Below are 26,179 nucleotides of genomic sequence, written 5' to 3' on the forward strand. Positions count from 1 at the left end.
AGAAAGATATAAATAACAAAATCATCTATGTATATTTAAAAGCCTAATATGCAAAGTGTCCTCTTGGGAGTTCAACCAACTGGGAGTTTAATCACTCGCTATGACATGCGCTGACCACCAGGGGGCAGCACGGAATGAAGGCAGGCCCCGGCCAGCAGCAGGCAGCTGGGAAAAGGAGGCCCTGGCCGGCAGCCAAGAGCCGGGGAAGGGAGGCCCTGGCCAGTGGCTGGCAGTCGGCAGCTGCTAGGGACCCTACCAGTGCATGAATTTCGTGCACTAGGCCTCTAGTAATAAATATTTATAGAAGAATTTTAGGAAATAAGAGACAAATTTGACTAATAACAGATTTAGTATAAACAGAAATGATTTTTGTTTTACACTATTAAAAAGAATTTCTTTTTAAAGAAACAGAATGAAATCAGATAAGGCAGAAGTAGAGTTTTTTCGAGGAAGGCAGGAATAATATAGAGAATACTCAGATAGAGAGGAGACAGTATCCTTTAAAAAGACCTGAAAAAAACACTCAGGAGGAGATGACCGAATGCTGAACCATGAAAAACTAAGAGCTACATATGTACTTTACAGTGATTTCCACTTACTCTGGGTGGTTCCCAAATCAAATTTAAATAAACATGTCCATTTTAATTCAGAAACAGAAAATACACTGATAAAATACATTATTGCCAAAAACTAACTTCAACCAGGTAACCCATCAGCCACCTGCACCAATCAAGAGTTTCTCAGGTTGCTGCTTGCCAAGAAATAATGTAGGTGACAATGAACCTTTTGAGAGGCAGAGGTGAGTGAAGGCAGAGACAGGGGGTCTGCCATTCATTGACTCCTCCATAATATCTATTTGCGTGACAGTAAAACTGAGAGCATCTGGAGACAAAACTATAGTATAACAAATCAGCGTTGTTAACAGACCCCCTGTAGTGCCTCATATCTAACCACGGTCTCCATATTGATTGGTAACAGCTGCTAAACAATGATAATAAAGAGATACATTTTGGTTTCTGCCTTTTTGTGTACCTTTTCAGAAGTGATCAAGTTAATGTTCTCAGCTAATAGCATCTTCAGTTCCAGTTGCTATCAGAATATATATTATGCAGATCTCATGTATCTGCTACCTTTACATAAACATATATCACTGTCTGCCCTTTTGAAAACTGCCAATAAAGATGCTTTCATTTTATCAGTCTAATTCATGTAAAATCTCATCGAAAACTGAATTGAACTGATATACCAAGGTATGCTCTTATGACACAAAATCAGTAATGAATAGCACTATTTATACAAGCTCAAATTAAGTGTGGGACATGTGCATCTCTTATAAACTTATCTTAAATATATCTAAAAAAAATCTCCCTCCCATCCTGTCTTTCACTCCCCCAGGTAAGAAATGGTATCAGTTTCCTATATAACTTGGAGACATATTCTATATGTGCACAAGCAAGCATGTATAAATAATCTATTTTTCCTTTCTACACAAAAGGAAGCCCACTCTATAAATCTTAACTTTTTGGTAAATTTTTAATTGAAATACAACATACAGAAAAATACACAAATAATAAATGTACAACATGAAGAAATTTCTCAAAAAAAAATACACCTATGTAATCAGCACAGACCAATAAACAGAACATTGCCCAGTATCCCAGAAAGCTCCCTCATAACCCCTGTCCAGGTACAGTAATTATTCTAACTAGAGGCCCGGTGCACAGATTCATGCACCAGTGAGGTCCCTTGACCTGGCTTGTGGGGATTGGGCTGAAACCAGCTGACATCCTCTGAGGGGTCCTGGATTGTGAGAGGGCGATTTTTGGGTGATGCACCCCAGAATTGGGCTCCCTCCTCTCTGGTTCTGGGTGAGTCGCCCGAGAAATGCAGCTGCCAAGTCACCACAGCTCGGCAGCTCCGGCGTTGAGCATCTGCCCTCTGGTGGTCAGTGCGTGTCATAGCTACCGGTTGGAGCATCTGCCCCCTGGTGGTCACTGCGCATCATAGCTACTTGTCAGATGGTCGGACGGTCTTACAGTCGCTCAGGCTTTTATATAGATACTCTAGGGTACTTTTGTCTATTTGTTTTAACTTTATACAAATGAAATTAAATAGTATATAATTCTTTTCACTCAGTGTTATGTCTATGAGATTCATCCATGTTGTTTGTTGTTTCCCTCTAAGACCAGGACCAAGAATTATAGTTTTATAATTCTTATAGCCACATGATATTCCACTGTGTAAAGACAGTGAAATTTACTGAGGGGACTTTTGATAAATGGAAGTTTTTTATTTTAATGAAGCTTAATTTTTTCCTTTACATCATTTAGTGTTGCTGGCTTTTTGTTTGTTTTTCTAATTTTAATCCTCACCCAAGACTATGTCTCTCTTGATTTGAGGGGGGCAGAGAGGGGGAGGGAGGGAGGGAGGAAGGGAGGGAGAGAGAGAGAAAGAGAGAGAGAGAGAGAGAGAGAGAGAGAGAGAGAGAGAGAGAGAGAAACCTGAGTAAGGGCCCTGATTGGGAATTGAACCCGCCAACTTTTGGGGTATGGGATGATGCTCCAACCAACTGTGCCACACCAGCCAGGGCCACATTCAGAGCTTTTTGTACACTAAAATAAAATGATGTCTACTTCAAGGATATGAGAATATTCTATTCTTCTAAATCCTTTATTGGATTACATGTTTCACATTTGGATCTACAATACATACACAACTGATTTTTGAGTATGGTGTAATGATCAAAATTAATTTTTATCAATATAAATATCCAACTGACTCAGCACTATAAAGAGAAGAATTTCAATAGTCATGGTCCGAAGGTACTTTAGGCTTATTTGGCAAAACATCACAAATTATTTAAAGAGTACTTACAAATTATAAAAAACAATTTAACAATGCTTTATATTGCACATAACCAACATTAAATTTCATAAATGAGCAATGTGAAATATTATATGCATATTAAAAAGGAATATGTATATATTCTAGAACCAAGAACAATATACCTCTGTTTACTTACTAACCATGAGCTTTGTTTATATCAGTTATTCAAATGTAATCCCTAAATCCTCTGTAATAGGCAATTACCATTCTTATTTTGTATTACTTATTCCCTTGAATTTCTTTATTTTTACCTTTGATGCATATATTCTAAAATAAATCATTACTTAGTTTCATCACTTTAAGAACACTGTGTAAATGGAATCTTCTTTCTTATTTCATCCAACATTATGTTTTTACCATGCATATAAAAAAGGGCCCACCATATGTGTATATTCCAGAATCAAGAGCAAAACCACTCAGGAGCTAAAAGCGTGACTGCCAACAGCATTCAGTACCACAGTACCCAGATTATGGTTTCCCACTGAACTGAATGAGCTCCTTTGAAAAATGACTGATTCCAGATTTGCGGCAAGAAATGTACAAAAGATGAACTTTGCACATCCTATGCCAGAAATTAGAAATAGGAATTATAATAAATAGGGATCATGACACAGAAACACTGATAACACAACCACAATAATACATCATAAGAAAGAAAACTATAGACAAATACTCCTTAGGAATACAGAAGCAAGAAAATACTAGAAAACAAACCCCAGGAATTTATCCCAAGAACACAAGGCTGTTTTAACATATAAAGTTCAATGTAATAAACTATATTAGAATACAGGACAACAATCACATGATCATCTCAAAAAAATGAAAAGAATTTGACAATTTCTAACAACTTTTCATGATAAAAACATTCAACTAACTAGAGACAGAGAAGAACTTCCTCAACCTAATAGAGGGACTCTATGAAAAACCCACAGCTAACATCATCTTTAATTAATGCTTTCCCTCTCAGACCAGGACCAAGAATGAGATCAGAATGTCTGTTTGTATCACTTCTATTTACTACTGCACGAGAGATTATAGTAAAAAAAAAATTTGGCCACGCAAAAAAAATAAAAGGTATCCACATTGGAAAGGAAGATAAAACTTTCTCAAGTTGAAGATGACATGATCTTACAGAGAAAAAACCTTAGAAGTCCACTAAAAAACTAACAAGTACACAAAGGTTTAATGATATAAGACCATCATATAAAAATCAACTATATATACATACATAAGCAATGAATATTCTGAAGAAAATAATTCCATTAAAAATAGCATTAAAATATTGCTATGAAAAATGTCCGAGATTTTACGGCCTATATTTTATTCTAGGGTTTTTATGGTTTTGGGTCTCTAAGTCTTCAATCTCAATCTATTTTGAATTAATTCTTGTGTATGGTAAAGAAGGTGATTTACTTTCATTTTTGCACGTACCAGTCCAATATTCCCAACACCATTTACTGAATAGACTATCTTTACCCCATTGTATATTTTTGCCTCCTTTGTCAATATTACTTGACTATAAAGGCACAGATTTATTTCTGGCCTTTCTATTCTCTTCCCTTAATCTATTGCACTGTCTTGTAGCAATATTTTTCTGATAAATCTCCTCAGGCAAGGGAAACAAAAGAAAAAATAAACAAATGGGATTATTATCAAACTGAAATATTTTTGCATAGCAAAGGAAACCATCAACAAAATAAAAAGACAACCCACTGAATGGGAGAACATATTCACCAACGATAGATCTGATAAGAGATCAATATCCAAAATTTATAAAGAACTTAAAAAACTCAACACCAAAGAAAAAACCCACACCAAACAATCTAATTAAAAAATGGGTAAAGGGCCCTAGCTGGTTTGGCTTAGTGGATAGAGTGTCAGCCTGCAGATTAAAGGGTCCCAGGTTCGACTCTGGCCAAGGGCACATGCCTGGGTTGTGGGCTCGATCCTCCCCACCCGCCAGTGGGATGTGCAGGAGGCAACCAATCAATGATCCTCTCTCATCATTGATGTTTCTATCTCTCTAGCTCTCTCCCTTCCTCTTTGAAATCAATAAACAGATATTAAAAAAAAAAAGCCAAAAGCTCTCTTTAAAAAAAAAAAGAACAGAAAGAAAAAAAAAAATGGGCAAAGGACCTGAATAGACACTTCTCCAAAGAGGGCATTCAGATGGCCAATAGACATATGAAAGGATGCTCAATGGCACTAGTCAGCAGAGAAATGCAAATTAAAACTGCAATGATATATTACCTCATACCTGTCAGAATGGCTATCATCAACAAGTCAACAAACAAGGATTGGCAAGGATGCGGAGAAAAGGGAACACTTGTGCATTGTGCACTGTTGGTGGGAATGCAGACTGGTACAGCTGCTGTGGAAAGCAGTATGGAGTTAAACCCAAAAATTAAAAATGGAACTGCCTTATGACCCAGCAATTCCACTTCTGGAAATATATCCAAAGAAACCAGAAACACTAATTCGACAGAATATATGCACCTCTGTGTTTATTACAGCGTTATGTACAATAGCCAACATTTGGAAGCAGCCTAAATGTCCATCAGTAGATAAATAGATAAAAAAGCTGGATACATTTACAAAACGGAATACTATGCGGCCATAAAACGGGAAATCTTACCCTTTGGGACATTATGGATGGACCTGGAGAGCTTATGCTAAGTGAAATAAGCCAGTCAGAGAAAGACAAGTATGATTTCACTCATATGTGGAATCTAATGAACTAACAAGCAGATTCATACATACAGAGCAGGCTGACAGCTGCTAGGGATGGGGGAAGCTGGGTAGGTGTGGGTGTGAAGGGATTAAGCAAAAAGGGGGGAAAGAAAAAAACTCATGGACATGGACAATAGTGAGGTGACTACAGGGAGGGAATAGGGGAGGAAATGGTGATAGGAGACTTGACTTGGGTGGTGAACACACAATACAGATTGCATGTTTTAGAACTGTGTTCTGAAACCTGTATAATTTTGTTAACCAGTGTCACCCCATTAAATTCAATAAAAAGGAGAAAAATAGCATCAAAAAGAAGGAAATACCTAAGTATAAATTTCACAAAAGAAATGCAAGCTATATAGACTGGAGATTGAAATATATTGTTGAAAGAAATTAAAGAATATTTACATAAATGGAAAGACATCATGGTCATGGATCAAAAGGCTTAATACTGGTAAGATTGCAATACTCCCCAAATCCATCTACGAGTTCAAGAGTTCAACGTTATCCCTATAAATCCCCTGGTTGTCCTTTTTTTTGTTTTGTTTTTGCAGAACTTGACAAGCTGGTCCTAAAATTCATATGGAAATAAAAAGAAGCCAGAATAATATAAGTAATCTTGAAAAAGGAAAATAAAGTTGGAGGACTCATACTTCCCAACTTCAACATAGAATACACAGCTTTGGGATAGTAGTGGAATAAGGATGACAAAGAGATTAAAAGAAAAAAATTGAGAGTCCCAAAATAACTTTTCTGATTAACTGATTTTTCTGAGAAAAGTGTTAAGGCAGTACAGGGAGGAAAGAATATTCTTTTGAACAAAGGGTGCCTATTTCCTCACATTTTAAATTTCCCGTGACATTGACTTCTTGATAAAAGTGTCACTTGTCCTATACAATATTGCACATTTTTGATTCATTTGATTTTTCTTTTTATAGCTATTTATGCTGTTCCTCTTTTCCTCATGTTTTCTATAAACTGAAATTTGTAATCTACAGAATTCATTTGATTTGGGGACACACATGTGCATGCGTGCATGCATGTATGTGTGTCTTTCTGACAATAGTACTCCATAGGTGAGGCTATGCAGTTCATGAAACATCACACAAAGAGACACACAGAGGTGTCTGTCTTACTTTGAGCAATAGCACTGATTAGTTGGTTCAGATGGCAAGAGCCTGATTTCTTCATTATAAATTTCTCAATCTTTTACCAAATTCTTTTATCATTTCAATAATAATCAGTGAAGTTAAACATATTTCATTTGTTTAGGGGCCAGTGTATTTCTTCCTTGAAACTCTCAATCAAATCTCTGTACACCAACCCCCGCACTACCACCCACCATTGTTTTTCTTATCCTTGTTGATTTGGAGGAATTTTAAACATATAAATGAGCATATACTCTAGATAACAACCTTTCATCAATTATATGTGTAGCAAATCTCTTCCAGTTTATGGCTTATGTGTTCCTTTCATTATGTTTTTTTTTAACTATTTAAAAGAATTTTATTTTAGAAAGAAGAAGGAAGAGAAGGAGGGAGGAAGGGAGGGAAGGTGGGGGGGAGAGATTGATTTGCTGTTCCACTTATTTATACTTATTTATGCATTCACTGGTTGATTGTTGCACGTGCCCTGACCAGGGATCAAACCCACAACCTTAGTGTATTGGGGTGACACTCTAATCAACTGAGCTACCTGGCCAGGGCCTCATTCTGATATATTCTGATGATCTGAAATATCTTAAATTATATGATCAAATTTATTAAGCATTTATTTTAGGATCTGTAACTTTTACATCCTGTTTAAGAAATCCTTTCCTATATCTATAATAATAAAAGTATAATATGCTACTTAGACCAGACGTCCTTCATTCTGGACAAAGGCCGAGGCAGAGGCGGCAGAGGCCCCTGGCCGCAGAGGAGGCAGGTGGGGGCTGGCGCCAAGGTCCTTACGTGAATTTCATGCATCAGGCCTCTAGTTATACTGTATTAATGATACTATACTATATTAGTGATATTTCCAACTTTTGTATTGCCTTCAGTAGTAGAATGAAGTAGTGGTCCCAATTATTCATTCCTCTATAGTAATAGCATATGTCCACATCACTGCCATAGCCATATGATGGAGACAAAGTACATTTCCTTGACCCTAGATTTTGGCTTAGCTATGTGACTTGCTTTGGGCAACAGGATGTTAGCAGATCAGACACAAGATGAGGCTTTCAATATGTGTGATTAGAATGCATTTCTACCATTGCCAAAACACACACACAAAAAACAAAACAAAAAAACAACAACATTGTACTGAATAGCTGTTGCCTCTCAGTTGGGTTCTAGAATAAGCCATGAGGACCACAGCCACCCTAGTCAGCAACTAAAGCAGAGCCAACCATGTTAACCCTCCAATCTACATGACTGAGAAATAAATTTTTATTATTATATGTAGTATTAGTAAGGGTTCTCCAGTGAAACAGAACCAGTAAGATGTAGTATACTGAATACAGTGTGTGTGTGTGTGTATTTATGCATATACATACACATATACATATACTGTATTCAACATATACCCTGTTGATTCTGTTTCTCTGGAGAATCTTGACAAATAAAAAAATACATTAATTTTTTTAGTAATACAATTCATTATAATATTAAAATATCATACTATATTAATATATAAAATATATTACAAAATATATTTTATAAGGAATTGGTTTATATGATTATGGAGGCTGACAAGTGCCAACATCCAGAGTGAGTAGGCAAGCTGGAAGCCCAAGAGGAGAGTCCATGGTGTCATTCCAGTCCAAAGGCTGGCAAGCTCAAGACCCAGGAAGAGCCAAAGTTTCAGGTCCACTCCAAAGGCAGGCAAAAAATTGGTATCCCAGTTTGAACACAATCAGGCAGGATTTATTCTTATTCAGGAGAGGGGAATCCTTTTTGTTCTATTCAGGAATTCAACTGACTGAAGAATGAATAAAACAGGGTGAGAGACACCCACATTAGGAAGGGTGATTGCTTTACTCAAGTCTTTGGGTTTCAACATTAATCTCATCCAAAGACATGCTCACAAAAACATCCAGAAGAGAGTTCAACTAGATATCTGAGCACTCGTGGTTCAGTCAAGTTGACAAATAAAATTAACCATCACAATATGCTGTTATTTTGTGACTGTTGGTAATACAATGCCTCACTGAGAAGTATTCAAAGAGTTTTAAAGGATTATATTTCACATGTAGTCTTTAATCCACCAGAAGCTGATTGTTTCATATGGTGTGAGATAGAGGTACAGTGTCAGTTTTCCCCACAGGGATATCTAATGCCTCAATACTATTTATTAAAAATTAGAGGCCTGGTGCACAAAAATTTGACAGTTATCAAATATATTTCTGTGCTTTCTATTATGTTCTACTGGTTTGCCTATCCCTGCACCAAAATTACATTGCCTTAATTGTTATAGCTTATAAGTCTTGATATCTAAGATGCTTTCTGAAAAAGCATCTTAGCTATTCTTGAATTTCTACAAAAAATATTTGAGTCTACATGTTCCAGGCACTGTTCTAGAACAGTTCATGTAAGAGATATAATTAGGACTTTACTATCTTTCACAAAGTTGTATAATTTTCTTCATAAATATCTCAAATATTCTAATGAAATTTATTCTCAGGCACTTAATATGCTTTTTTAATGTTATAGTAAATAGTATCTTTTTTTAAAAAAATCTGTTTGGCACAGTTTATAGAAATGCAACTGATTTCTGTATACTGATACTATATCCAGTAGCCTTCTTAAATGCTCTTATTTACCTATATATATTTTTTATTTACTATGTAGATAACTATATTATATCTGAATGATAGTTTTTTCTCTTTCCTTCTAATCCTTAGAAATATGAGTTTCTTTTACTTGCCTTATTGCACAGCTCAGAATAATGACAGGATGCACTCTGTTCTGTGCCTGATCTTAAAAGGAATGTTTAAAAGTATTATTCATAAATAAGTAGTTCATCAAGTTAAGGAAACTCCTTCTATTGCTAGCTAGGTATGTTTTTAAACTAAAAATTAATATAAATTTTATGCATTTCTTGAGATGATCACATGACTTTTATTATCTTTTAATATGGTAGACTACAGTAATTAGGTTTCTAATGATAACAGTCTTAAAATCCTGAGATAAACTAAACTTCTTCAAAAATATTTTTCTTTTTCACATACACTAATTTTTGATGGGCAATATTTTGTTTAGAAAGTTCATGGTTGATAAACTTTTCCTTTCCTATATTAACTTTGTCAAGTTTTGATATGAAGTTATGTTACCCTTATAAAATATGTCGGTGATTATTGTTCCCTCTTTTTTATTTTCTGAAACTGTTTCTGTTAGACTGAAATGATTTGCTCCTTATATGTTTACTAGAGGCCCGGTGCATGAAAATTCATGCACTGGAGGAGTGTCCCTCAGCCCAGCCTGCCCCCTCTCACAGTCTGGGAGCCCTCAGGGGCAGGAGGCAACCCGGCAATCAGGGGAAGGCAATGCCCCATCACACCTCTGCTGCTGCCACTGCCAGCAGCGAAAGCCTCGGCCAGCCCTTGTTACCAGAGCCTACGGCGGCCCTGGGCAGCTGGGCAGCTGGGCAGCTGACATCCGAGGCTTGCCTGCGCCTTGGGCTCGCCCTGGGGGGCTGAGAGGTCTGGGGGAGTCCAGAGGCAGGCACATGGAGCAGCCGGGCCTTGCTGCACATCTGCCACCCCAGTGTGGCTGAGGGGCTGGGTGCCACCATCTTGTGGCTGTGGGAGCTGCCATCTTTGAGGGTGGGGCAGTCAATTAGCATATTCCCTCCTTATTGGCTGTGGGTGCCGCCATCTTTGCAATAGCATGAGGGTCAATTAGCATATTCCCTCTTTATTAGATGGAATTAAAATCACCAGTTTAACTCCTGGGCTTAAAGTTTGTGGGAGGGAAACTTTATTACTGACTTTTTTCTTTTCAGGTTATTGTTTTCATATTTCACTAGTTTTGCTATATTCCATTTTTCTTAGTATTTGTTCATTTAGTCTAAATTTTCAAATGTACTGACAAAAACACCCTGTCTCTTTTTAATACCTGCAGGACTTGTAGGATGAGTCCTTTATCATTCCAAAAATTGTTCACGGTGCCTTCCTTCTTTTTATTTTTTAGTCTCACCAAAGGCCAGTCAATTTTCTAAGTGTTTTTAAATGACCTATTTGGGGCACTGTAACTACTTTTTTAATAAGTGGAGAAAGGTTGGTTGTTATTAGATTCTCTACCATGGGCTGCCATTGACTTTTTCTTTTGGACTGTCAATATACAAAAAAAACCTTTCAAGTTCAACAGCTTATCAAGTACTTATCTTTAAATTCCCCGTCTATTCATCCCCTTACATGAGAATTTACTTTCTTGCCAATTTATGAATACATATTTTATTAGCTATCTTCAATTGTTTCTGTGGAGTTATTTCCCAGCGTCTAGTCTGCCATGTTTATAGACATGTTTTATCTTTCATTACATTCTTTCATTTACAGAATTTTGCTTGTTACTAAAACATAATTCTCTTAAAGATTGCTTCATTTTCCCAATCATTTGAGTGTGAGGCCCTCAAGGTATTTCTACCCCAGACCACACATTCACTCAAAAAAGTTTGAAAGCATATTAGTATTTAAGACAAGAATGGTACCATAAAGCAGGGTTTCCAAATAATCATCTGACGTGTGCTCTGGCTCCAAGACAGAGAACCAATCTCAAGTTCAAATTGAAATACTTCGCACTTTGTTACTTTTCCATAATCCCAAGAAGACATTCCACTATCTCTATTTGGATATCTATTCCATTACATGCCTACCACACAGCAGTTGTATAGTTTTGGATATAGTCACTGAGAAATGATGGTAATGAAAGTTGAGAAGAAAAGAAGAGATATATACCATACTAAACAATGAAAAAAATTCTCCAAAATTTAAAAATGTGGTTGAGGTCACATTACAATTTTCAAAAGCACATGTTTTAAGACATAAAAAAAAGATCAGGCAAGAGCTGTGATTCAAGTATGTAACTTAGCTGCCTCCAGTAACATATTATGGAGGAAACACAGGGCTTGATAGTGTACAGTGCCAGCAGGGCCAGATGGTCTGCTTAAATCACCAGCTAATAAACTTTTACTCAAAATAAGAAGGGAACAAATTATGACTTTACCACAGACCCATTTTCCTTAAGAAAGCAAAGCAACTGGGTGCTTCAGGTGCTGGCAAAGACTGCAACTTCAAGTTTCCCACCTTCTGTTCCACAACTGCAACTAAAAGACTTTCTGTAGCTTCAAAGATGCTTATTGAAAATCTTGTTATAGTTTCTTGAGAGATTAAGAGGCATAAATCTCCTAAGGGTGTGTTTGGTGGGGGGGAAGAATAACAATAAGAGTGGTACAAAAAGAAAATTATCTAGAGGTTAAGAATTCATCATGTAAGTCAGATTTTCATTTGAGAAGTCCACTATTTTCTCAATTTCAAGAAAATTACAGATCAAGACCTAATGTTTTACAATTACAAAAAAAAAAAAAAAAAAAGAAAAGAAAAGAAAAAAAGGTGCCAAGCTTGAGGTGAGGAGAGTTTTTAAAGTATTAGTGAGAATGTATGTACGTACATACATACATACATACATACATTCAACCATTCTCTTCTAACAAATTCCTTTAGGTACCTCATAATCACTACTAATAAGAATTTGAGTTTACAGAATTCCTAATGGAGTTTTATGGTAGTGTTTACACTAGAAATCTCTTTTTTCCCAATATGTTCTTTTGGCCAATGCATGGTAATTCTTTGACAAGATATATACCAATAGTACAGTACTTTATGAATATGGAATAGCTATAGTTATTGCAATGATGATAGTAACAGCAACTTACATTACCTGAATATTTTGAAGTACTCTAAATACTTTACATGGGTTGACTCAATAAATCCTCAAAATGATGCTACGAGGTTAGTATTAGATATTATTATTATCCCCATTTTTACAAAACAGGTTTAGAATTTAAGTGCTGTTTTGAAGGTCATACAACCAGAAGAGACTGATCAAGGGTTCCAACCTATACAGTCAGACTCCATTGTATTCACACTTTGCTATAATGTTATCAGTGTTCAAAAAGTCCCCAAACAGCTTTCTACAAATATATCTAAAGAATCACTCTGGGGAGTGTTCCCATGCTCACTTTTACATCTTTCCATCCTTCCTTTCTCTCCCTTCTCTCCTCCTCCAAAATGCTGATTTCCTACCATGTACCAGATAATTTGTGTTATGCATTGAGGGCACAACAGAAAGCAAAAGACATGTTTCTCTATCACTCTTGAGCTTAGAGTCCATACAGAGATTTAGTAACTAATTCATAAATATATAATTATACATTGTGAACAGTTATGTAAGAAGTTACAGGAAGCTGTAATAGTAAGTAACATGAGGTTCTGATCTATGTTTTGGGGGCCTAGACAAAATTTCCCCAAGTAAGTTGATGGACCAGAAAGGGATTCCAGCTTCAGGTCCCAGCATGAATAGTAGCCCTGAAGTGGGAAAGCACATATCTACAAGAGAAGATTTAAAAAAAAAAATCAAAGTATCACAAGCTTTCAGAACAAAGGGAAGAAGGGGACAAATGTGGCAGGAGAGGAAGGAAGGGACCAGATGTGTAAAAAGATCATGTAGGTCATAGTGGGTACTTTGCTTTTATCCCCAAGGCAACAGGAAGGTACAAAAGGGTTCTGACAAAATAGAGGAGCAAGAGGGTTTAGAATGTTAAAATCAGAAACTACACTAATAAAAGAGAAACATGCAAATTGGTGTCACTCTGCTACGCCCACCAGCCAATCAGGACGAGTATGCAAATTAACCCAACAAAGATGGTGGTTGATTTGCATACGCAGGTGCAGAATGAAGACTGAAGACAGCATAGAAGGAAGCCAAGTGCTGCAGAAGGGAGCAAAGCGGCAGAGAAGGGAGGGAACTGAGGCAGTGGACACGAGGTAGCAGAGATGGGAGGGAGTGAGGCAGCTGAGACGGGAGGGAGAGAGGCAGCAGGAAGCCCTGTTCTTGCAGGAATAGGCCCGAGGAAGCCCTATTCTTGCAAGAATCTTCCTGCAATGGGCCTCTAGTTATTAAAATAATGGACCAAGGAATTGAAACTGAATAGAGAGGAAAGCAAAGACAGACTAATGGATTAGAATACACCAAGAGACAAGTAAGTTCAAATGATGTGGAAAGATAGTTGTAGTGGTAATACCTGAACAAGAAAATTAAAATGATACAAAATTGTGATTAGAGTGGAAGATGCTTAATGAGTGAAGCTGGAGGTAGACTAGATAACAACAAGGTCTAGAATGCTAGATATAAAATGAAGGAAGTCAATGGAGGCAAAGAACAACTGGTAACAAACTGAGAAGACGAAGTAACAAATGGGTGATCCATGTAGATTCTGGTTAGTGAGATAACAAAAGTCTTCACTGAAAAGCTTCAATGCTATAGCTAAATAACATGAGCCTTAAAGAAGCAATGAGTCTTGTAAGAAGTGATGGAATAATACAATGCCCCAGGAAACAAGGATGTGAATCCTACCTCTAACACTAAGATCTCAGGATAAATACTTAGCACCAGAAAGGGTTGTTGGAGTTTCCAGGGGAGAGGCCAGATTACACTTCAGGCAAAGAAGGTGAAAGATGGTTTAAGAAGAAAATTAAGAATGCACGTGCCAGTGCCTGGCACAGAGCAGAAAGATACTCAGTGAATATTTGTTAAATGAATGAAGACAGATGAATTTGTAAATTTTGGTGACTTAGTAGGGAGATGTTAAAGGGGTAAGAAGAGTTGGAGAGCTGGGTTAAGGCAAGAAAGTACTGACCAATACAGGGATGATGGTAAAGTATAGGATAGATCAGGCGCTATTTTTTAGACAATGATGAACTCCAGGAAGAGAGGTACAGTACAATTAACTCCACTAGGTTCTTTTTCTCCCCCATTAGATTCTTTGAGGAGGGTGGGCAATGGTGCCATTGGAATAACATCAAAATAAATTAGATGCTACCAAAATAAGAATTTAAAATTTTTTTTTTTTTTTTTTTTTTAAATATATTTTATTGATGTTTTACAGAGAGGAAGGGAGAGAGATAGAGAGCCAGAAACATCGATGAGAGAGAAACACCGATCAGCTGCCTCCTGCACATCTCCTACTGGGGATGTGCCCGCAACCCAGGCACATGCCCCCGACCGGAATCGAACCTGGGACCCTTCAGTCCACAGGCCGACGCTCCATCCACTGAGCCAAACCGGTTCCGGCAGAATTTAAAATTTTTATTTTTGCTTTTGGTCCACAGTTACATGCATATGACATACAATAGTGTTGATTATAATTTTCTATCCCATTCATTGAAAATAAAATATCCTAAGTGATTCTTGAGGTAGCCTAACAGAAACAGATACCACTGACTTCAGCAGTGTATTAAACTTAGGAATTGTCAGGTACTGTTGCTATCTTTTACTCCTGATTTTATGAAGGACCCATATATGAGTAGGAGTCACAGATACAGCACTGAAGAAGAAACCATAGAAACCCATAGTTCCACAATTCAACTTTGGGAGTCACTAGATTTCTTCACTTTTTATATATTATTGCATTTCTCCAATAAGTCAACACTGCCAAACGTTTGTGAGAACAAATAATCCACAAATGACTTTAAATAATTAATGTGCTCCATGGCTGAGGAATTTTCAAAATGTTTTTACTATCTCTCAAAATATGGCTGACATTCCCATAGGATATGTAACAATGCCGGATATTCCTATAAAAGAGTATGGTTTATAAGTATCCACAGGGTAAGACTGACTTGTAGATGAGATAAATTCACACTGATTGGCTGAATTCCCTCACTGGCAACTCTCTTTATGTTTCCAGTGATATTATGCTGAGCCAACAAATCTTCAACTGAAGAAAAATTTTAAGAGAGTGGAACCATGACAATGTGAAATGCTTCTTTTTCAAGCCATCTCAATTTTCCTTTTCTCTTAAAAATATCAACTCAGAGAGCTGGGGGTAGATAATCCTATCTAATAAAAGAGAAACATGGTAATTGGCGTACAACCGCTACCCTTCCCATTGGCTAATCAGCGAGATATGCAAATTAACTGCCAGCCATGATGGCGGCCGGCAGCCAGGCAGCTTGAAACTAACATGAGGCTTGCTTGCTTCAGTGATGGAGGACTCCAATGTTCCCCGCCTGCCTTGCCGGCCTCTGAGCCTGCAGTTTCAAACATTGTAACAAATATAGACGCTAAACAAAACCCCAGAAACCTGCTTTCAACCGGCTGGGATCTCAGAGCTGGAGTTGATACAGAGTTTCGATTATAGAACCGAAACAAACCAGATACCTGCTTTCAGGAGCGGAGGCCTAAGAGCTGGAGCCTCAGAGCTAAAGCTGGCCCAGATTTAAAAAAAAAGAAAAAAAGAAAAAAAGGAGCAGTTGGGAGCTTCAGTCCCAGGCTGAAAACAGCCCTCAGCCCCTCACCCAGACTGGCCAGGCAGCCCAGTGGAGACCCCCACCCTGAAGGGTGTGTGACCAGCTGCAAACAGCCATCATCCCCTCATCTAGGCTGGCCTGCACCCCAGTGGGGACCCCCACCCTGATCCAGGACACCCTTCAGGGCAAACCAGCCAGCCCACTCCCATGCACCAGGCCTCTATTCTATATAATATGCCTCCCAGCACTGGGATCAGCGGAGCTGAGAGGCCTCCCGGCACCGGGATCAGTGTGACAGGGGGCAGCGCCCAAACCACCTGATCGCCCTGCGGCTCTGTGTGTGACAGGGGGCAGGGCCACAACCTCCCTATCGGCCCTGCTCTGTGCCTGATAGGGGGGAGCTCCCCAACCCCTTGATCACCCTGCGGCTCTGTGTGTGACAGGGTGCAGCACCCCAACCCCCGAACCCCACGGGCCCTGTTCGGTGTGTGACGGGGTAGAGCCATAACCTCCCCATCGTCCCTGCCCTGAGTGTGAGAGTGGCGGCGCCCCAACCCCCTGATCGGCCCTGCTCTGTGGATGATAGAGGGCGGCGCCCCAACCCTCCCCCGCCCCCACGGGCCCTGCTCTGTGTGTGATGGGGTAGAGCCATAACCTCCCCATCGGCCCTGTCCTGAGTGTGACAGTGGCGGCGCCCCAACCCCCTGATCGGCCCTGCTCTGTGGGTGATAAAGGGTGGCGCCCCAACCCCCGATCCGCCCTGCTCTGTGTGTGACAGGGGGCGGTGCGCCAACTCCCCTATCGGCCCTACTCTGTGAGTGACAGGGGGGAGCTCCCCAACCCCCTGATGGGCCCTGCTCTGTGCGTGACAGGGGGGCGCTCCCCAACCCCCTAATCGGCCCTGCTCTGGGCCCTGCTCTGTGCGTGACGGGGCAGCGCCCCAACCCCCTGATCGGCCCTGCTCTGTGCGTGACAGGGGGCGGCACCACAATCTCCCCATTGACCCTGCCTTGAGTGTGACGGGACGGTGCCCCAACCCCCCAATTGGCCCTACCCTGAGCGTGACTGAGGGTGGCATCGCAACCTCCCAATCTGCCCTGCTCTGTGCATGATGGGGCAGCGCCCCAACTCCCCAATCAGCCCTGCTCTGAGCCCAACCAGGGGCTGCACCTAGGGATTGGGCCTACCCTCTGCCACACGGGAGCAGGCCTAAGCCAGCAGGTCGTTATCTCCCAAGGGGTCCCAGACTGCGAGAGGGCACAGGCCGGGCTGAGGGACGCCCCCTCCCCCCCGAGTGCACAAATTTTTGTGCACCAGGCCTCTAGTGCTATATAATAAGCACTCACCATTCTGAGGTGAAGCCTAAAAAATATCAGACATCAATAAAATGTGCATACACACATCCAAAGCAAAGCAAATGTCCCCCTGCTGCTATGACTCTCATGCCACTGATGTCCAGTGTTTAACTCACTGCCAACTCTATTTAGGTGATTTTGTGAGTAACACAGTATCAAAACTAAAAATCTGAATTAAAGCACTGAAAATTATTTTTTTCAGATGATTGTTACTTGATTAATGTCTCCTATAATTTGCTTATTTTTAGCCACAAACAGGCTGTACAAGAATCAAGTAAAACAAAAATTAATAATATCCTGGGTCCACATAAACTCTATAGTTCCTCTCTAACTCTTGGAAGAAAGGACTGAAATAATCTTAGTAACATTACATTTTCTTTCTCCAGCAGCAACAAAGATGTGGCCATTACCATTTTACACTCTTCTGCATCTGGGTCTAAGACTTCTTTATATTTTATTAGGGTTTGTGAGAAATTAGTAATTCAGGAAAAGAAATAAAAATAGAGGTGGAATGACAAGACTGTCCTTGAACTTTGAGCTTTAGTAAATTCTCGCCTAAAAAACTTTTTTTCTGCTTTGCTAGGAAGTCAGAGAAACGGGATAAAGTATATGCTAGAAGGGCTACAGAAGTTGTTTTGAAGGAAATTTCTTTCTTGGTTGAAATAATTTAACATGGAGAAAACATTAATTCCATTTCATTACAGAAACAGCAATCCCCTCACTAGTATAAAGTCACCAACAGAGAACAGAGCATTTAGGGCTTGAGCTCTTTTTCTGAGATCAAATGAACAATTTGAATCAAACAGCTTTATACTGTTTCCTTAAGTTTTCAACAATAAAAATAAAAGTTTATTGGCATTTTAACCAAAAATTTTAATCCTTATTTGCATTGCTGAAAAATAAACAGCTATCTAGTAGTAAACAGATATTTCATTAATTAGGGACATATTTTTGTAGACAAAACATTATTTCAATAGAAACCCTGGAAAATGGATAAAGAAAATATTGGCCAATGAAATGAGAGTTATTTGATCTCATCAAAAGTTTACTATTACCCAAAGGAGAAAAGTAAAAGGGTAGAATTAAATGTCTGGCAACTGAAGGATACCAAAAGGGAACTCATAAGCATCACATGAATGTGTGTATGTATACATACATACATACATACATACCCCCTCACACATATAGGATTATTGCAGCCATAATAAGAAGGCTCAACATTTGTAGAGAGGCTTTACAGCCTACCAAAACACTTGTGGGGATAATAACTTATTCTACACAGATGAGGTTATAGAGGCTTAGAAAGAATACAGAACTTACCCGAAATCACACTGGTAAACAGAAGAAGAAATAGACTCCACATCACCTAACTTCTGGTTTAATGCACTTACACTAACCCTTATTGCCTTTTTATTTATTCATTAAAGAGGGTGGAGATAAAAGGAAAAGACAAATGAGTACCAAAACAGACATGCCACACACAAAAACTATCTGTGGTGTAGGATAAATCCTGCTGTGCTAATTTCTCTAGAAAATATGTTTCAATGAAAACATCCAGGAAGGTGCAGCCAAGGAGAACATAAACTGCATATAAAAATCAGTGGGAAGCCATCTGGCTCTCATGACTTCACCTTCAGCCATATCTTGGATGACTGCCTCTATCATCAATAACTTGGTTTATCAAACTTCTCAGTAGGAGATAACAGAATAAGGGCCAAACACCCCAAGAAGTCATTACAAGCAAACTAAATATCATCTGTTATAGATCTGCCACAGATTCCAAGAGTGCTTCCCACCCAGTGAAGCAGTGGTGATTCAGAAGTACATAAACATGTCTATTTTGAAAACCAGTATCTATAGACTCTGGCACTCATCTCTGTGGTTCAATTTTTGTGCCAAGGTTTTATTTCTTTTCCACTGCAGTTAATTTTTCATTTGATTACAACTTTTGAAAATATAGATGTGGTCCCTTTGTTGAATAAAAAGGAAAAAAATCAAGCTGAAATTTAGAGACCGGTATTTCCTGAACTTCCGGAACAATACAACCATGTACAATCTTATCAAAAAAAATTTCAAGAGGAAGAAACTATAGTAACAAAAAGATAAACACAAACGCATTTTTTAAAGAACTTGTGTAAATAGATATTTTTTTGGTCATAGAATCACATGTGGTTATTTCCAGGGGGCTTCAGTTTTCCTTCACAGTTTCTTTAGTTGTTGTCTACTGACACCATCTGGTGAAATTATAGAGCAAGTTATATTAGTGGCTAAAGCTTCTGCCAAGTCAACTTTATGTAAGAAAATTTTTTAAGAAATAAGGAAATAGGAGATCAAAGCAAAAGAATCTAAGGATTCCTAGTTTTTTATTCTTATACAGCACATAGGATGAGAAGGAAAACATGTAATTAAGAAAAGGTTATGTCACTGAGTTTTAATAACTTTAAATTCTAGCTAACCCTCTCACTTCACATCATATATAAAATCTCCATACTTTTATTGCCATGTTATTTCTTAAGTTTTCTTTTTCTTTTTCAAGTATATTAAATATGACTCCATCAAAAGGATATCTTTTAGGGCGTTCAATATTCTGAAAGAAAAAATTCATATTGCTGCCTCGTCCTTATTATTCTTAAAGATGTATTCTGATCTTTTATTAAGAGTTTTATTAAAACTGAGATAAGACAGAGATGAGATAATTATTTCAAAGTTGTATCCAACTTTGAAATAACTAAATATTTTAAATAAGGTAGTTTAAAATTTTAACTACAGAGTTATTTAAAAGTAGAGAAATGTCTGTCTAAACTATGCAAATCAACCCTGAGAGTATAGGTTTTAATTGTAGGCCATTCTTACTATAAATATTCAGAATCCAATTCTACTAGAGGGGGTAAAAACACAAAGAGAAACTAAGAGAGTTTTAAAAAACATGGGAGAGTTTCATTTTATCTACCATATTACTTATTCCACATTGTGAAGGTGGTTAGTACAATATTAATATGGATTTTCAATTCTTCTTTTGAACATTCATCCTGAGACATTTGAGTTTTTAGACTTGCTGTTATTTAAACATATTTGAGCAATTTCCATTAATAAGTGGAGTGAAATGCAGAATAATATTGGGTTGCCATTATACAGACTATATTATTTCTTTAAGTTAAAGCCCATTTCATACATCTTTCTAAGATCAAAAGAAGGAGAAGTCTAAACATGAAGATTTCTGCTATGGCAGGGTACAGCCATTTAACTTCTTTCAACAAGCCATAGATGGCAGAATTCTCTTTGAAGTGGCAGCCCTGTTGGCCTTTGAAGTCCCTTGTCAATTGCAGAATGGCTCTGGTGGGGTTTGTTTTGTAGCCAGCTGTCACCATGAAGGCAGACATGACGTATTTCCAGCAGTCTCACTTCAGGGTCTGTCAAGTTACTGATTTCATAACCAGTTACCATAACAAAGGAGATTCAAACTCATTGACATTACAGCAAGAGTCTACAATGAAACTTACTAGGTTCCTCTTGACAGAACTTGATTTAAATACTGAAACGATCATACAGTGGCAAAGAGAAAATGATTGTGAATTTAAATGTTACAGCTCCCCATATTCTTGAAACATTAAAAAGTATTATCCATATGTTTGTCAACAAAATGTTTTATAATAACATCTTCCTTTTTTAAAATGAAATATCTTTGAATAATAGCAGCTTCAATATTTACACTGACAAAACAGACGACTTCTCCAGAAATCAGTAAACTACTTAAGAAGCAGTTTATATTGCTCACTTCCAAATGAACTTCTTTCTAAGACTGAATGATTCTATACAGTTTTGAGAAACATTTGTATTTGTAATACTTTCAGAATGCACAGCTACTCACCTCAGAAACCCGCATCAGTTACTACTAACAGACTTTTAAGGGTAAAGAAAAAAGTACTGAGACATGTTAAGAAACTTCTATAAACTATAAATGTAGTCCATTACAGCACTATATAAAAGGAAACAATGGTAATAATATTTTAAATCTATTTTTAAGGTAGGGAGAGATGAGACAAATGTTGAAAAACTTAATGTCAAATTTGCCGATGATCAGAAGTTTTAGTCCCAACAGAAGAAAATAAAGTAGGATCAAAAAGATTTTCAAACTAATTTGGTCACACTCTATATTTGTTCTATAGAATGTTTTGAATTTTTACATGTTTTTATGAACATGGCTTACTGTTATTTCAGAGTTGAAGACTTTTAGCTAGCTCCCATTAGCCAAAAGATTAACAAGAGCAAAGCTATAGTGTTGTACATTTATCCTATAAGACATAATAAGTCCTTTGTAACCCACTGATGAATAGGTAAGGACAATGATGATTTCTAAAGTTTATTTTTCAATTATGGCTACCATGCTTTAAAATCAAACACTAAAAAAAATGTTATCTGCAAATGCATAATACCTACTCTAATTTTTTTAATCTGTAATTCTAAAATCTTTGAGTTTATCTGGTCAGATAATGTGCTTTATCAAATCATATGGAAAGGAATTAAAGAATAAAAACATGTAATAATTAATCATAAAATTACCATTTAAACATAAGTGATACTGCTATTATTGGAAGGTAGAAACATTCAGAGGGGTCAGAATAAAATTTCATTCACTCAATAAATATTCACTGAATGCCACTATGTAACAGACATGATGGTAGGTATTAAGGATATAATAATAAACAAGACACAGGCCCTATCCTCAAGTAGCTTTCATTCTATTGGAGAAGATAGAGACAGTCCAAGTAATAGACAGTAAGTAATAATACAGTGTTGTAAAACAAATAGTATAGGGGGCTGATTAAAACATGGGAGAGACATATAACTCAGACTTGGAAGGTCAGAGGTTTTATGAAAGAAGTAAAATTTATCCAGACAAGGGCAGGAGGCAGCCTATCAATGATTCCCTCTCATCATTGAGGTTTCTATCTCTCTCCCTTTCCATTCCTCTGAAATCAGTAGAAAATATATTTTAAAAAGAAAATGAGGGAAAGAAAACATTATAAATACAGTGGGGGCTTGACTTACGAGTTTAATTCGTTCTGAGACCAAGCTAGTTAAGGAGCTCGTTAAGGAGCTCGTTAACTCAAATTACTCTATCAACTCAATGCAAAAAATCGGCTGAGAGACAGCTGGTATCTCAAAAAACTCGTTAGTCGGGACACTTGTAAGTCAAGGCCCCACTGTATTCATATAAGTATAGGATTATGTTTATAAAACCAAAGAATAAATTGTACACTCTCAGAATAGCTAAAAGGCAAGCCTGGCCAACGTGGTTCAGTGGTTGATTGTCGACCCATAAACCAGCAGGTCACAGTCTAATTCCCAGTCAGGGCACATGCCTTGCTGCAGGCCAGATCCCCATCCAGTAGGGGGCATGGAGGCAGCTGATCAATGACTCATCATTGATGTTTCTATCTCTCTCTCCCTCTCCCTTCATCTCTCTGAAATCAATAAAAAACAAATAAAAGTAAGTAGATAATGGGAAAGACTGGGGAGTGAAACTATAATTCTATTACTGCACATCACCTTCTATAGGCTACCCAGCTATCAGTGCTGCTTCAGTGGTTTTTTTCTATTTGGAAAGTACTTGGTATCATGGTGATAAATATTGTGTAAGTGACTAGGTAGTTTTGCAGCCAATAGAAAACAGAGATTTTTATTCTTTTTTAAATTTATCTTTATTGTTGAACCTATTACAGATATCCCATTTTCCTCCCATTGATCCCCTCCACCCTGCACCTGTCCCCTGAGGTCTTCACCAAACAATTGTCTTAATAAATCTTTAAGAATAAAAATAAATGGAACATTCGGCAGCAGCCACTGCACAGACTGAACTCCACTTGCTCATGTGTCTAACTCTGTTTCCCATGCAACCATGTCTGATAAACCAGATATGGCTATGATTGTGAAATTTGATCAAGTTGAAAATGAAAATAGAAACACAAGAGAAACATCCACTGCCTTCAAAAAGAACAAACAACACAATAGGAGAAGTAAGCAGGTGAATCATAATGAGGTGTGTCACCAACATGCACTGTACATTCCACAAGCACTGCCTTCTTATTTTACTTCTTTTAGCTATTTAACTAAAGATATAGAGATGTTGGATCTAATGTTGATGACTGTGCTACCCATTTTCACATCAAGAATCAAGAACTACTGACAATGAAGGCCATCTCTGCCTCTCCCATCTTCCTGTCTGGATGGCAGGGAAGGAAAAGACTTACATGTTAAAGGAAGAAGCTGAGACGACAGGGAAATCTAGAGTAAAAACCAAGCTGGTTCAAGATGTCCTGCAGGCCTTATAATGCAGTTTCATCAAAAGTGCCATTTTTTGGTGACCCTTAAAAAGGCAAATTAGCCCTGACCAGTTTGGGTCAGTGGATAAAGCATTGGCCTGCGGACTGAAAGGTCCCAGGTTCAATTCTGGTCAAATTTTTAAAACGGCAAATTAATCTATAACTATCTAGCAAATCATTGGTAAAACCTTATGATCTTCTAGGTCAAGAATTTACACTTAATATATAAGCCAAATAATGTTAAAATGGCAATTTGAACAAAATGAGTATCACTATTAAAAATCAGCCTTTAAAATAAAAATCAGAACTCATGTGCAAATGTTAGTTATACTGAGAGGATGTATCTTCACTCAAAACATTCAAAAACATTCTTTCGGAACAAAACAAATCCAACTTATTAAGCCACAAAAGAAGTCTTATTACATTAAAGGCATTTTAAAACTCTTAATTAGTAATCTATTTGAAAATGGCTACCTCAAAAATAAATTTATTCTAGCCCTGGCCAGTGTGGCTCAGTTGGTTGAATGTCATCTCATGCACCAAAAGGTTGCTGGCTCCCAGTTAGGGCATATGCCTGCGTTTCACCCTCGATCCCTGGTGGGGGGGCGTGCAGGAAATAGCCAATTGATGTTCTGCTCTCACATCGATGTTTCTCTTTCTTTCTCCCTCTCTCTTCCTCTCTCTCTAAAAATCAATAAAAATATATTTTTTAAAATAAATAATTTAAAAAATTTGCTCTCAAAGTATACCAGACATGACATTTTCAAATACAATAAAAAAGCATTTCACAATTTATAACTTCATAAAAGCACTGCTGAACTAAGGATATTGCTCCCTAACGCTTGGTAATTCTGAGACTTCTTTAAGAGAAAAAATTTTACTGCATGCTCATTTTAAGAAAATGAGTAAAGTGGACCAAATATATGGTGCAGGAAGATGACTTGACTTTGGGTGGTGGGCATACATGTATCATGGATATGTACATTTGAATATGTGATCTTCTTCACCAATGTCACCACAATACATTTAAAAAATATTTTTAAGGGGGGGGGGGGGAATGGATTCTCACATTCAACAAAATACAAAACCTGAGCAGAAAGAAGTTTCAGACGGAAATAATGTGGAAAGGAACCCTGGGGTTTCCTCGTGGGATTCCCTTTTATCCCTCTACTAGAGGCCCAGTGCATGATATTCATGCACGGGTGTGTGTGTGTGTGTGTGTGTGTGTGTGTGTGTGTGTGTGTCCCTCAGCCCAGCCTGCACCTTCTCCAATCTGGGACCCCTTGAGGTGGGATCGGGCCCAAACCGGCAGTCGGACATCCCTCTCACAATCCAGGACTGCTGGCTCCCAACCACTCACCTGCCTGCCTGCCTGATTGCCCCTAACTGCTTCTGCCTGCTAGCCTGATCACCCCTAACCACTCCCCGGTCAGCCTGATCACCCCCCAACCACTTCCCTGCCAGCTTGATCAATGCCTAACTGCTCCCCTGCCAGCCCAATTGCCCCTAACTGCCCTCCCCTGCTGGCCTGGTCACCCCTAACTGCCCTCCCCTGCCAGCCTGGTTACCCCTAACTGCCCTCCCCTGTAAGCCCGATTGCCCCTAACTGCCCTCCCCTGTAGGCCTGATTGCCCCTAACTGCCCTCCCTGCTGGCCTGGTCCCCCCCTAACTGTCCTCCCCTGCCAGCCCAGTCATCCCTAACTGCCCTCCCCTGCTGGCCTGGTCACCCCTAACTGTCCTCCCCTTCAGGCCTAGTCCCCCCCCCCCAACTTCCCTCCCCTGCTGGACTGATCGCCCACAATTGCCCTCCCCTGCTGGCCATCTTTGACCACATGGGGACAGCCATCTTGTGTGTTGGAGTGATGGTCAATTTGCACATTACCTCTTTATTAAATAGGATTTGTCAACACAGTTTAGAAGACATCTTCCTTCACTGCACTATTAGACAACTTCTCCAAATATAGAGCTCAATATAGAGCAGCATGTATTTGGAACAAAAATACTGTAAGGATGCCCTAACCGGTTTGGCTCAGTGGATAGAGCGTCGGCCTGCGGACTGAAAGGTCCCAGGTTTGATTCCAGTCAAGGGCATGTACCTTGGTTGCGGGCACGTCCCCAGTAGGGAGTGTGCAGGAGGCAGCTGGTCAATGTTTCTCTCTCATCGATGTTTCTAACTCTCTATCCCTCTCCCTTCCTCTCTGTAAGAAATTAATAAAATATATTTAAAAAACAAATAAAACAAAACAAAACAAAGAAAAACATGTTTTCCTTTGAGAGTTTTTCCCTGCTCAAACTTTAAAAGGTTCTGTACTTTATTTTAATGAGCTATGGCTCCCAAACAATTTTATTTTGCACTTTGAGAAATCAAGAGATGCAA

At 38.5% G+C, this 26,179-nt stretch overlaps 1 protein-coding gene across 1 annotated transcript in view; it reads right to left on the reverse strand.

Annotated features, from left to right (window-relative positions):
- ERC1 (ELKS/RAB6-interacting/CAST family member 1) overlaps window positions 1–26,179 on the reverse strand; it is a 443,495-nt gene that overhangs the window by 179,821 nt on the left and 237,495 nt on the right. The gene's annotated exons all lie outside the window — the stretch shown is intronic.

Source organism: Myotis nattereri (genome assembly GCF_964212035.1).
Source record: "Myotis nattereri genome assembly, chromosome: 2".
In the NCBI taxonomy this organism is placed as follows: Eukaryota; Metazoa; Chordata; class Mammalia; order Chiroptera; family Vespertilionidae; genus Myotis; species Myotis nattereri.